The sequence below is a fragment of the Atta colombica genome, unplaced genomic scaffold (genome assembly GCF_001594045.1).
Source record: "Atta colombica isolate Treedump-2 unplaced genomic scaffold, Acol1.0 scaffold56, whole genome shotgun sequence".
Lineage (NCBI taxonomy): Eukaryota > Metazoa > Arthropoda > Insecta > Hymenoptera > Formicidae > Atta > Atta colombica.
In genome coordinates, this window is record NW_017259546.1 from 269,476 (window position 1) to 280,305 (window position 10,830).

The window sequence follows — 10,830 nt, forward strand, 5'->3', positions numbered from 1 at the left end:
TATATATATATATATATATATTGTCTTTACTTCCATCCATCATATTCTATGCTCTGACGCGCTATCGCACTCCGTTTATATAAACAGCCTTCTTTTACCGTGACGCGAATCACGTACGTTTGTACCTATCACCTGTATTTCGCCACCGCGAAGTCGCCGCGTTCCGTTAGAGTAATTGTATGTTAACTTACCTACATCTTGATTGTATATCGCGTTTGAGTCACATTTCATGTAGAGTAGAGAAAATCATTGTACGATGTTTGGTGGAAAGCCGCGATTGTTAGCCACTATAAACTTTGATCGACTGATGAATTTGTAATAATGCTCGCGATAATCGCCTGTTTCCGTTCCTTGTATTGTTTTATGTTTCGCGACTCGATAATTTCCGCTTATAACGAGCTCATATTCACACCAAGACTAGTGATTGTAATCGCAGAGAATTGCATACTTGAATAGATTTTTGTCATTGTTTCCGTTACCAATATCAATATATATGTTATTATTAAAAGGAAGGTAATTCTTATTTATTCTCTCGCCTTCCGATTCACTCCCGCTTCGAATCCCCCACCCCCATTGGCCATGCAGGACTGAGTAGTCGTCTGTCGCATTAAAGAAATATTAAGAATAATTAGTCGAGATTTAGAAGAATAACCAAGAGCGGCACGCTCACTCGTGCCCCTCATTCGGCGCCCAACTTAAGTTAAGAGAGAATTGGCGGTAATTCAGTGAATAGCTACTGATTTCGAATATCAAAGTAAATTCATTGCCTGTCGAGTTGCGATTACCGAAAAATTGTGCCATCGGTCGAGACTACGGTCACAGAACAAACTTCAAGAACGGCAATGGGTTCTTTTATTTCTTCTGTAATCGTCAACATTTTCATGGAGCATTTTGAAAAAGAGGCTCTCAGAAAAACATCAGAAGTTCCAAAACATCCAAAAAAATCAAAAGTTTGATTTCATTATGTAGACAACACAACACAGTGAGATGGATGGAGACACGGCAGAGCCGAACTCTGTAAATTTCTTATTTTTCTCCCAACAATCAACATCCAAATATCCACTATAGATAGAAACGAAAAAATTTCCCTTCTTAGATGTTCTTGTCTCTAAGAAAGCTGATAGTACCTTAAGCCAGTGTACAGAAAACCACACATATCTGCGTGCTGAGTCACCAACCCTTCACAAAAACAATTTGTAATCAACTCACTTGTATATAAAGCTTTCACCATCTCTGATAAAGAATATCTACAGACAGAACTCAACCACCTAAAACTAGCCTTACAGAAAAACGGATACGACAAAAAGATAAAACATAATCAAAACAATTAATAAATATGCAAACAAGACAATAGTCTCTGACACACAACCAGACGAAAGGATCCTATCCATTCTTCTATATGGAAGGAATAATAGATCGGGTTGATAGAATATTAAACAAACACAATATCCGAACTATCTTCAAACCTAAAAAGATAAGACAAATCTTAAAAAATCCTAAAGATCAAAAACCTCCACTCAGCTCCGCAGGAATATACAAAATACCTTATTCCGGACATTGGAAAAATCGGGAGAATGATTAATCTGGATAAAAGAACATCAACGCGATGTCAGGCTAAAACATGCTACGCAGTTAACATTATCAGAAAACAACATCGAAACAGGACATCAAATACTATTTGACAAAACGACCACAATAACAAAGAATACATCATATTTTCCAAAAAAGTATAGAGAAGCCATAGAGATACAAAAATACCCTAACACTCTAAATAGAGATAATGATTACAGTATAAATAAAATATGAAAAACAGCATAAATAAAATATGAAAAATTCTTACTGAAGACCAATTTCCCCCACTTCTCCCCCCCACAATTCTCTTTTTTCCTCCCATCACTCCAACAAGTAGCGTAATATAAAAGGAACGGCTTGGTGCCTCGGACCGAAAGAACAACTTAGTATCAGGTTGCTCCTCGCCCTGATGAAGTAGACTGCAAGGTTCACGAAAGTTGACATTCCAAGAATGGATCTGGATACCGAGGAAATATTATATTTCGCAAATATTTTACAATATTATATTATTCATGTTTCAAAGAACATAAGAAGATTTTCTTGAAATTAAAAAAAATTTTTTTCATAGTATAATTTGTAATGAAAGATGATGCTCTGTAACATCAACTACACATCAAAAATTAAAATTAAAAACATAATGGCAATCGCATTCATCAAATGTAAAGTCAGTGAAGAAATAAAAAAAATTCCAATTTGCAACACACTTCTATAAATAAGAAAGTCAGATTAATATGATCTAAATCGATGTTCCATTCAGTCGTTATTTGCCTTATTTCACTGTTAAAAACAAAGGAATATTAGAATTTAAGCACTTTAATAAGTACCACATAAGCACAAGTCATTAAAATTAAATTGTATGCAATTTTAATGAAAGTGAAAAGGTAAATATCTAAAAAGGTGAATATCTGAAAAGGTGAATATCTGAAAAGGTGGATATCTGAAAAAAGGAGTAATGCAATTTGAATTTATATATTGAATTATATGCGATAAAATAAAAATCTTATAATAAAGCAAAAGGATATGTGAATACAAAAGTATAGAACTCAAGAAGAACTCAGAGTTTAGCTAGAAGGCATGCGCTAATATTAAAATGTAATATTCAATTAAAATTAAAACAAATATTCAAACGTTTCGATTTTTAATAACTATCTTCTTCAGTGGAATTATACAATAAAATAATGGGTACATTCAGTACTTTGAGTGCTCAGTGAATTTTTGAGTGCTCGGTGAGCGGTTATAGTACTGAATGCACTAATGAAAAGGACCGTTGAATATTTATATTTATCTAAATCGAATATTACATATTGTTAATATGTAACGACTTGAAAAACTGCAAATAGATAATTTAAATGCCGATATCTAACACGAATCAAAAATTCGATAACACCGATCATGTATCAAATGTCTAAATTAAAAAGCAATCACACTCACCAAATACGAAAAGTAGACGAGCCGGTGAAAAAATATGTAAATCGCAATACGCAGAACACTTCGATAAAGAAAATGTTGAAAGTCAAACTAATGATTCACTACACTACGAAATTCGATTCATTATTGCGAATTAATATCAATCATTTTTCGGTTTTATATATTATTAATCTATAAGTTAGTGTGGCGTAACGGACCACGGAGGAGAAGATGCGCGCTTACGTCACCTGATGAGTCATAGGCGATATACAGATTTGATACACAGATGATTTTTTACTGACAACGCTCATAGGATAAGTAGAGCGGACTAAATTGAGACGGAAAGTTCTCTACCTAGTTTTTATTGTTTTCACAATAGTTAACGAGATATTAATTTGTAAAGAGGTTTATTCGCATTGCATGCTCCAATACCCTTCTATATATTGGGAGTACAAATTAGTTCGGTCCGTTTCCCTAAAGATAGTTCCAGCTATTGTGAATGGCTGATTTTGGCGGTTTCAGAGAGGTTAAACATCTGCTAATAATATTCAGTTTATATCGCTTTGAGTTTCATACAAAAACCTTGATTTTTACTTGATTGTGTTTGAAATGTCGAATTTTGTGTTAATTAAACAGCATTTGCTGAGGTTTTGATTTTCTGCTTTAATTGGAAGAAAAATGCGGCTGAAGCCCATCGAATGCTTGTCGAAGTTTATGGTGACACTGCTCCAACTGATAAATCATGTAGGGAATGGTTTCGACATTTCAAAGATGGAGATTTCAACGTTGAAGACAAGCCTCGCTCTGGACAGCCAAAAAAATTCAAAGACAAAGAATTAGAGGCATTATTCGAAGAAGATCAACAGATACAGAGTCAAACGCAAGAAGAGTTTGCAGAATCATTGGGGGTAACTCAACAAGCCGTTTCTGTACGATTGAGAGCCATGGGAATGATTCAAAAACAAAGAAATTGGATGTCTTATGAACTGAAACCGAGAGACGTTGAAAGGCCATTTTTCACTTGTGAACAGCTGATTCAAAGACAACAGAGAAAAGGTTTTTTTGCATCAGATTGTGACTGGAGATGAGAAGTGGATATTCTACGACAACCCCAAGAAGAAAAAATACTACGCTAAGCCCGGTCAATCGTTGCCATTGACCTCAACATCAACACCACGGCCGAACATTCATGATTCGAAGATCATATCTGTATCTGGTGAGACCAAAAGGGTCTTGTTTACTATGAGCTGCTGATTCCATTACGGGCGATCGGTATCGGCTACAATTGATTCGTTTGAGCCGTGCATTGTGAGAAAAACAGTCGGAATACGAGCGAAGACATGATAAAGTTATTCTTCTTCATGACAACGCTCGGCCTCGATGTCACTAAAGTCGTAAAAAAATATTTGAAAACGCTCAAATGGGATGTTTTCACCACACCTACCGGATATTGCTCCTTCTGATTACTGGTTGTTCCAAAAAATGCAGCAAGTCACCGGTTTACTTCTTTCAGAAATCGAAAATTGGCTCCAAAATTGGATCGCCTCCAAAGACAAGTCATTTTTTCGAGATGGAATTCGAAAATTGCCTGAGAGATGGGAAAAAGTAGTAGGCAGCGATGGACAATACTTTAATTGATCTGTTCATTCATTTTTATTTTTTTGAAATAAATGCATTTTTGAACGGACCGAACTGATTTGTATAATACTTACTCCTACCATAGCTCTTTCTCACTCTAATGAACGCGTTGGAGTGAATAGAAGCTATGGTAGGAGCATGTTCGAGCCTGGTAGGGGCATATTGGAGCATACGATGTGACAAACCTCGGTATATAGTTTATCTCGCTCCAAGTAAACGCGAGATATCATAAATATATTCATATTTGAGAGCTGTGCGTGTGTATGTTATAGGCTGTGGGTTTGTAAATGCACGGTTCTTCGCAGGAAACATTTTCTGGTAAAAAATTTTTCTTGCATGAGTATAAATATATGTATAAATATACATAACAATGTAATAAATATTTATATATATATATATGTAATTATATATAAAATATGCTCACATATCCTTCTTTCTTTTGTATATTTATACATTTATTATAACCGTGTTCACGAGCGCGGCACAAATTCGTCGTGTGCTCCTTGATTTTCTCTTACTTATTGTAAAAATACTCTTTATATTAGAAAAGTGTAAGGTCTCAAGCTAGATTTCCATAATTATTAAAGCGTTTCACTAAACAAGTTGGGCGCGAGAGAGCGTGTCACTCTTTCCATAATCTTTCCTACTTTTACTCGTAATTAAACCGCGGCAGGGGTCGTCAAAGGTGAAAAAATTGTCGGAGGGCAAGAGAGATAGGCTGCAAGAATCATGAGATAAGAAAGAAATAAAGAACAATTATATAATATTTAGCGAACCGTTTTACATACAATCTCCTTTGCTCCCTCCGCTGGACTAGATATAATCTACTTTCATAAAAGACAACGATGACTTACTTTTATTTAACGCCGGGCGACTCTATACTTTAGACTACGAGCTTTGATTTTTCTCCGCAGTCACCTTAGAAAATAATTGATAAACGGCGATCGATTATTCACAAGACCTCTCGACAGCGTGCAAAAATTCGTACCCAAAGTAATGCACGTTACCCGGAAGGGGTAACACCGACGTGAAGCCGAACGCTAACTCGAAAGCGCGACACGATCACAATAATCGTTTCAGCGCGGCACAAACAATATAAAACGAAAGTCTAAAATGACTCGACGATGGCAAAAGAGGCGAATACAACTCAACAACTAATAATTCACCTAATAATACTGCTTGGGAGGACGGCACGTGCCCCGCAATTTCACGACTCTACACAGTGGCCATTAAACCGATCGCTTTCTGCGACGTGAGCTTTTCCACGTGCGATCCGCCTGAAGCTACGAACTCGGATCGGCAGCTTTACAGTAGCGATGGCGACGCTCATCTTATCCTCTGGTGCAGGATCGCGAGACCTCTTCTCTCAGTAGTAATACTCGCAATCTTCAGGAATACTCGTCGATAGTGGAGTCCTTGTACATCTATTGACTCAGCCACAGAACGAATGAGGCCCAGGAGTTCCTTGCGGATTTACAGACCGTTCGCCCCTTCCCCCCCTTCAGGGGGCTGTCGTGCCGTGATTGACTCCTGTTCAATCATGCTATTGGCGCGTGCCGTACAAATTCTCGCAGCCGCGAATCCTTGAACGCGCAATATGACTTTCCAAGGACTCTCTTTTCGCCTACGACCCCTAAATTCCTCGGGCTGACGCGATCCTGGCAGCTTCTCCATCGGTTTCGCGTCGGAGATATATGCCCCCGATGGACGTTTGTACGGTTTCTTTTGTGGCCAGGAGTTTTCGCCTTCCTTCGCACTCTGCAAGGGGTGTGCGGTGTAACAATGCTCAAGGCGGCAGCGGAGTAATGCAAATATATGACAATAATATGACCTGCGTGTCCAGGCTCCCGAGTAGATAGCCTTCCAGCGTAAGGTAACCTCTTCTTTCTTCCTAGCGATGTAATTCTTCTGTTCTTTTTCTCCAATGATGAGTAAGACGGCACAATTACAGAAGGAACTTGCAACTGCCGAGCGCGGTCAGCGCGTGACGATTCTAATTCTAATTGTGAGACTAATCACTAAAGAAAAAAAATCTTAACCAAGAAAAAGAATTATTAAACAAGAACAGATAATTGAGAGAGTAGTGCGCGTTCGCAGGTGCTCTCGCGTGTACGCTTAACCTCCGCCAAAAAGACGCACAATTTTACCGCCGACAATTCTCGACAGTGACGGACAAAAATTGTCATGTCACAATATTCATGCATGAAAAATTTTTTACCAGATTACAAACACGATTTTGTTATATTAAATACATTACAAAACATTAAGAGACATTCCATACCAACATATTAAATATACCAAGCCATATATTGTATTAGACCATATATTGTATTAGACTTTTATATATTAAAAAGCAATGTCATATGTAATTATATACACATTATCACACATTTTATGCTACATTAATGAAATTTTTCATTATTAAAACCATCAAAATCACGTAATTGTTATGTATCAAACATGACATCACAATTATATTATAATACTTATGTCACACATTTACGAAGTATTTACAGTCTGTCTATTGATGTTGATAAAATCACGTAAATTTCATGTTTTAAAAATGATGCCGCAATTACATTATCATAATTACGTAAACAATTAACAAATTACAAATGGGCCTTTACGAATCGATGCTAATAATTGCGCGTTATTTCGATTGTTTTAAATCCACCCTCTCTATAAATAATATATTTGTTGAACGTTTCGGCTAATTTCTAGTCTTCATCAGCGGATGTATTACATAAAATCCATAAATATCTTCAGCCTGTGGTTACACTCCGACAGCAAATTTCCTAATCAGTTAATAAGCTGGATGATCAACATATATCAATATATATCAATTAATAAACTGGATGATCACAATAAGTTGGATATTTGACCTTAAATATAATAAATGAATATTAGAGTCGAAAAATATTAAAAATTACAGGAATTGCTGTGGAGATTTACCTCAGGAGTACGTTAAGTATAAATTAATCCTAACACCATAGTTGTTATAACACAAATTCTTTTTCTCGTGAATTAAAATTTAAAATGGAATGACGATAATTAAATAAATAATAAATTAAATAATATATATTGTATAAGTCGATGATATTCATGGTGTGAATCGTCGTAATGAAAATGTATTATTTTTAGCTATAGTAGGCTTTTAGTCAGTCAAATAACAAAAATATGAAGAACTAAGTCAGTGTCTCAGTGTCTTTGTTTAAATTAATACCATTCTTTTGTCGCTTGATGTTTATCGTATCTGATATTAAGCTTTTATTATAGTTGCATTATATTATAGTCTATGTCTAATATTTGAACATTATTTCAATTAAAATCATGATTATGACATCCTATGATTCGTGACAACCGAAGGATTGGTTTTATTTCTATTGAAATCATTTTTGTGTTTGGAAATCCTTTTTAATTGTCTACATGTTTATCCAACATAAGACGCATTACAAGAAATTTTATACACAATGTTGTTTTTGCAATCTGCAGGAAAAGGATCTTTTTGCGCTTTTATCATTAAACTGAGTTCATTAAAGCTGAAAAACGAGAGTTTAGTATGTAGATACCTTTGATGATATTTTTTTTAAATTTTTCGGAAATAGATTGTATACATGGAATTGTGAATTAGTTCGTTTTTTTTTTAATGTTCTTATTTAAGGAATCATTATTGTTATTGGTGGTTTGATTGAGAGTTTTTTATTTATTAAAATTTTAATTCTTTCTCGTATTATATTAAAAATGAAATTTAGTGGATAATCATTATCTAATACCATTTTTACTACCTTTACTAGGTTCTTTTTAATGGAAATCTACATCTTATATTGGATAAACACGTAGATAATTAAAAACGAGGATTTTCGAACACAAAAATGACATCATAGAAATAAAACCAATTCTTCGATTGTCACGAATCACGATCATGATTTTGATCGAAATAACGTTCAAATATTAGACACAGAACGCAACTACAATAAAAGACTAATATTATAATAAGACTATAGAAATAATAAACATCAATTGATAAAAAAATGGTATTAATTTAAACAAAGACCTTCAGTTACTTAGTTCTTCATATTTTGGTTATTAGATCAATCACTAAAAGTCTACTATAGTTAAAAATAATACATTTTCATTACGACGGTTCACACCGCAGCATGAACATCATTGACTTATAATATATATTATATTTATTTAATTATTGTCGTCTTAAATTTTAATTCACGAGAAAAAGAATTTGCATTACAATTATGATGTTAGGACTAATTTATATTTGATTTTTATTCCTGAATCTCCATAGTATTCTCATAAATTCTCATAAATTTTTTAATATTTTATGACTTTAATATTCATTTATTATATTTAAACATCGTTGAACATCCAGCTTCCTAACTGGTTATGGGAAATTTAAAGTCGGAGTGTAACCACAGGCTGAAGATATTTATGAATTTTATTGTAATACATCTGCTGATGAAGGCTAGAATCCGAAACGTTCAACAAATATATTATTTATAGAAAGGGTGGATTTAAAATAATTAAAATAAACGCGCAATTATTACGCACCGCTTTCTAAAGGCTCATTTGTAAATTTGTTAATTGTTTTAACTGTTTTAATTGTTTATAGGGAACTTTATTTTATTGTAAGTATAATTACGTCACATTTACGAAGTTTTCAGATAATGAAAATTGTTCCGGAATCATCGTTATTTCAAATGTATTCTCGGGTAAGTAAACAACTCATAGATATCGAGCCATTCAATTACATTAATTCTGCGGCCGACATTTTGTTCAAAACATGAGTATGTTTTTCTCCTATTCTAATCACGCTATCTATCTCAGATGGCATGCGATCCCCCTTGCGCGACACTCGAAAATTTGATTATCGCGCATGAAAATTCTGCTCGCTTCCCGATCCCGATCAATATGGATCATTAATTGAGATTCGTGCTTAACCGAATATTGAGGGCGAACCACACCGAAGTTTCATTGCGTATCAATGCTGTATTTTGTAACATTATCAATAAACTCGCGAGGGCATTCAGTGTGCGAGAATTATCTGAATTTCCAGCGAGATTTGCCGGTCACATGGCTGCTCGCAATATGCATTCTTTAACGACTGTGAGAAATTATTCAACGTCGTATCAAATGCGAGTTACCTGTGCATGCATCCAATCGAACGCATTAATTATCGGATTACGAGCATCGCCTATTGCTCGCTTCGAACAAATCTTAATTCGACTCAACAATAAAGTAAATTATTACAACAAAGAAAGTCAACATTATTATACGCTCGTCATCTTGGCGGGCGAGTCTTCCATATAAGGCTCCAGGTGACACTAGCGTTGCAAACACACAAACAAAAATTTATGTTTATTCAAGTTGCGTAAATGTTACATAATTATGCAACAAAACAGTGACAGCACAGGAATACGTAATGGTTATAGCTTTGTTACGTATATCAATGATATACCTGATATATCATTCGTTGCGCTGGTTTGTAATATTTAAGTATACTGTTATGAAAATGTTCTGAAATTGCACAACGTGTTCACTAGGTTTGAGCTTGTTCATCTAAAATAAAAAATTCGAGCAAATTTAAATAATACAGAGTAGAAGGCCACCCGTACACTCCTTTTATCTCGGAAACAGAACATTTTAGAAAAAAACGTTTCAGACAAAAGTTGTGGAGTTCTAAATGATCTATTAATGATCTCATCAGTCTGACCTGATGGCATCAAAGTAATGTTATTATACTTTGAATTTTTTAATGGAACTCCCTATTTTTCATTGCATATTCTTGTAGCACATTTTGAGAACTTTCCAAAGTACTATAATAAAATAATTTTTCATGAAGTACTTTTCAAGTTATAAGGCTTGAAGGATTCAGTACAGCCAGTATTAACATTACGCAAGGTACCTGACCGACTGGCTAAAACCTCTTGAATGTTCAGAAAAAATAAAGAAAGAGTTCCATTTAAAAAATTCAAAGTGATATTGCTCTGACTTTAATAATGCCACGCAAGGGTCAGATTACTAAAGATCATTTAGAACTCCATAACTTTTATTTAAAACGTTTTTTTTTTTAAATTCTCTATTTCCGAGATAAAAAGGGTCTGAGACATGTATGGATAATCTGATACCCGGTATATTGAATTATCTAGTGCCTGATCATTGTATAAAAAAATTAATTTGTGACAAAATGATGGCTGTTCA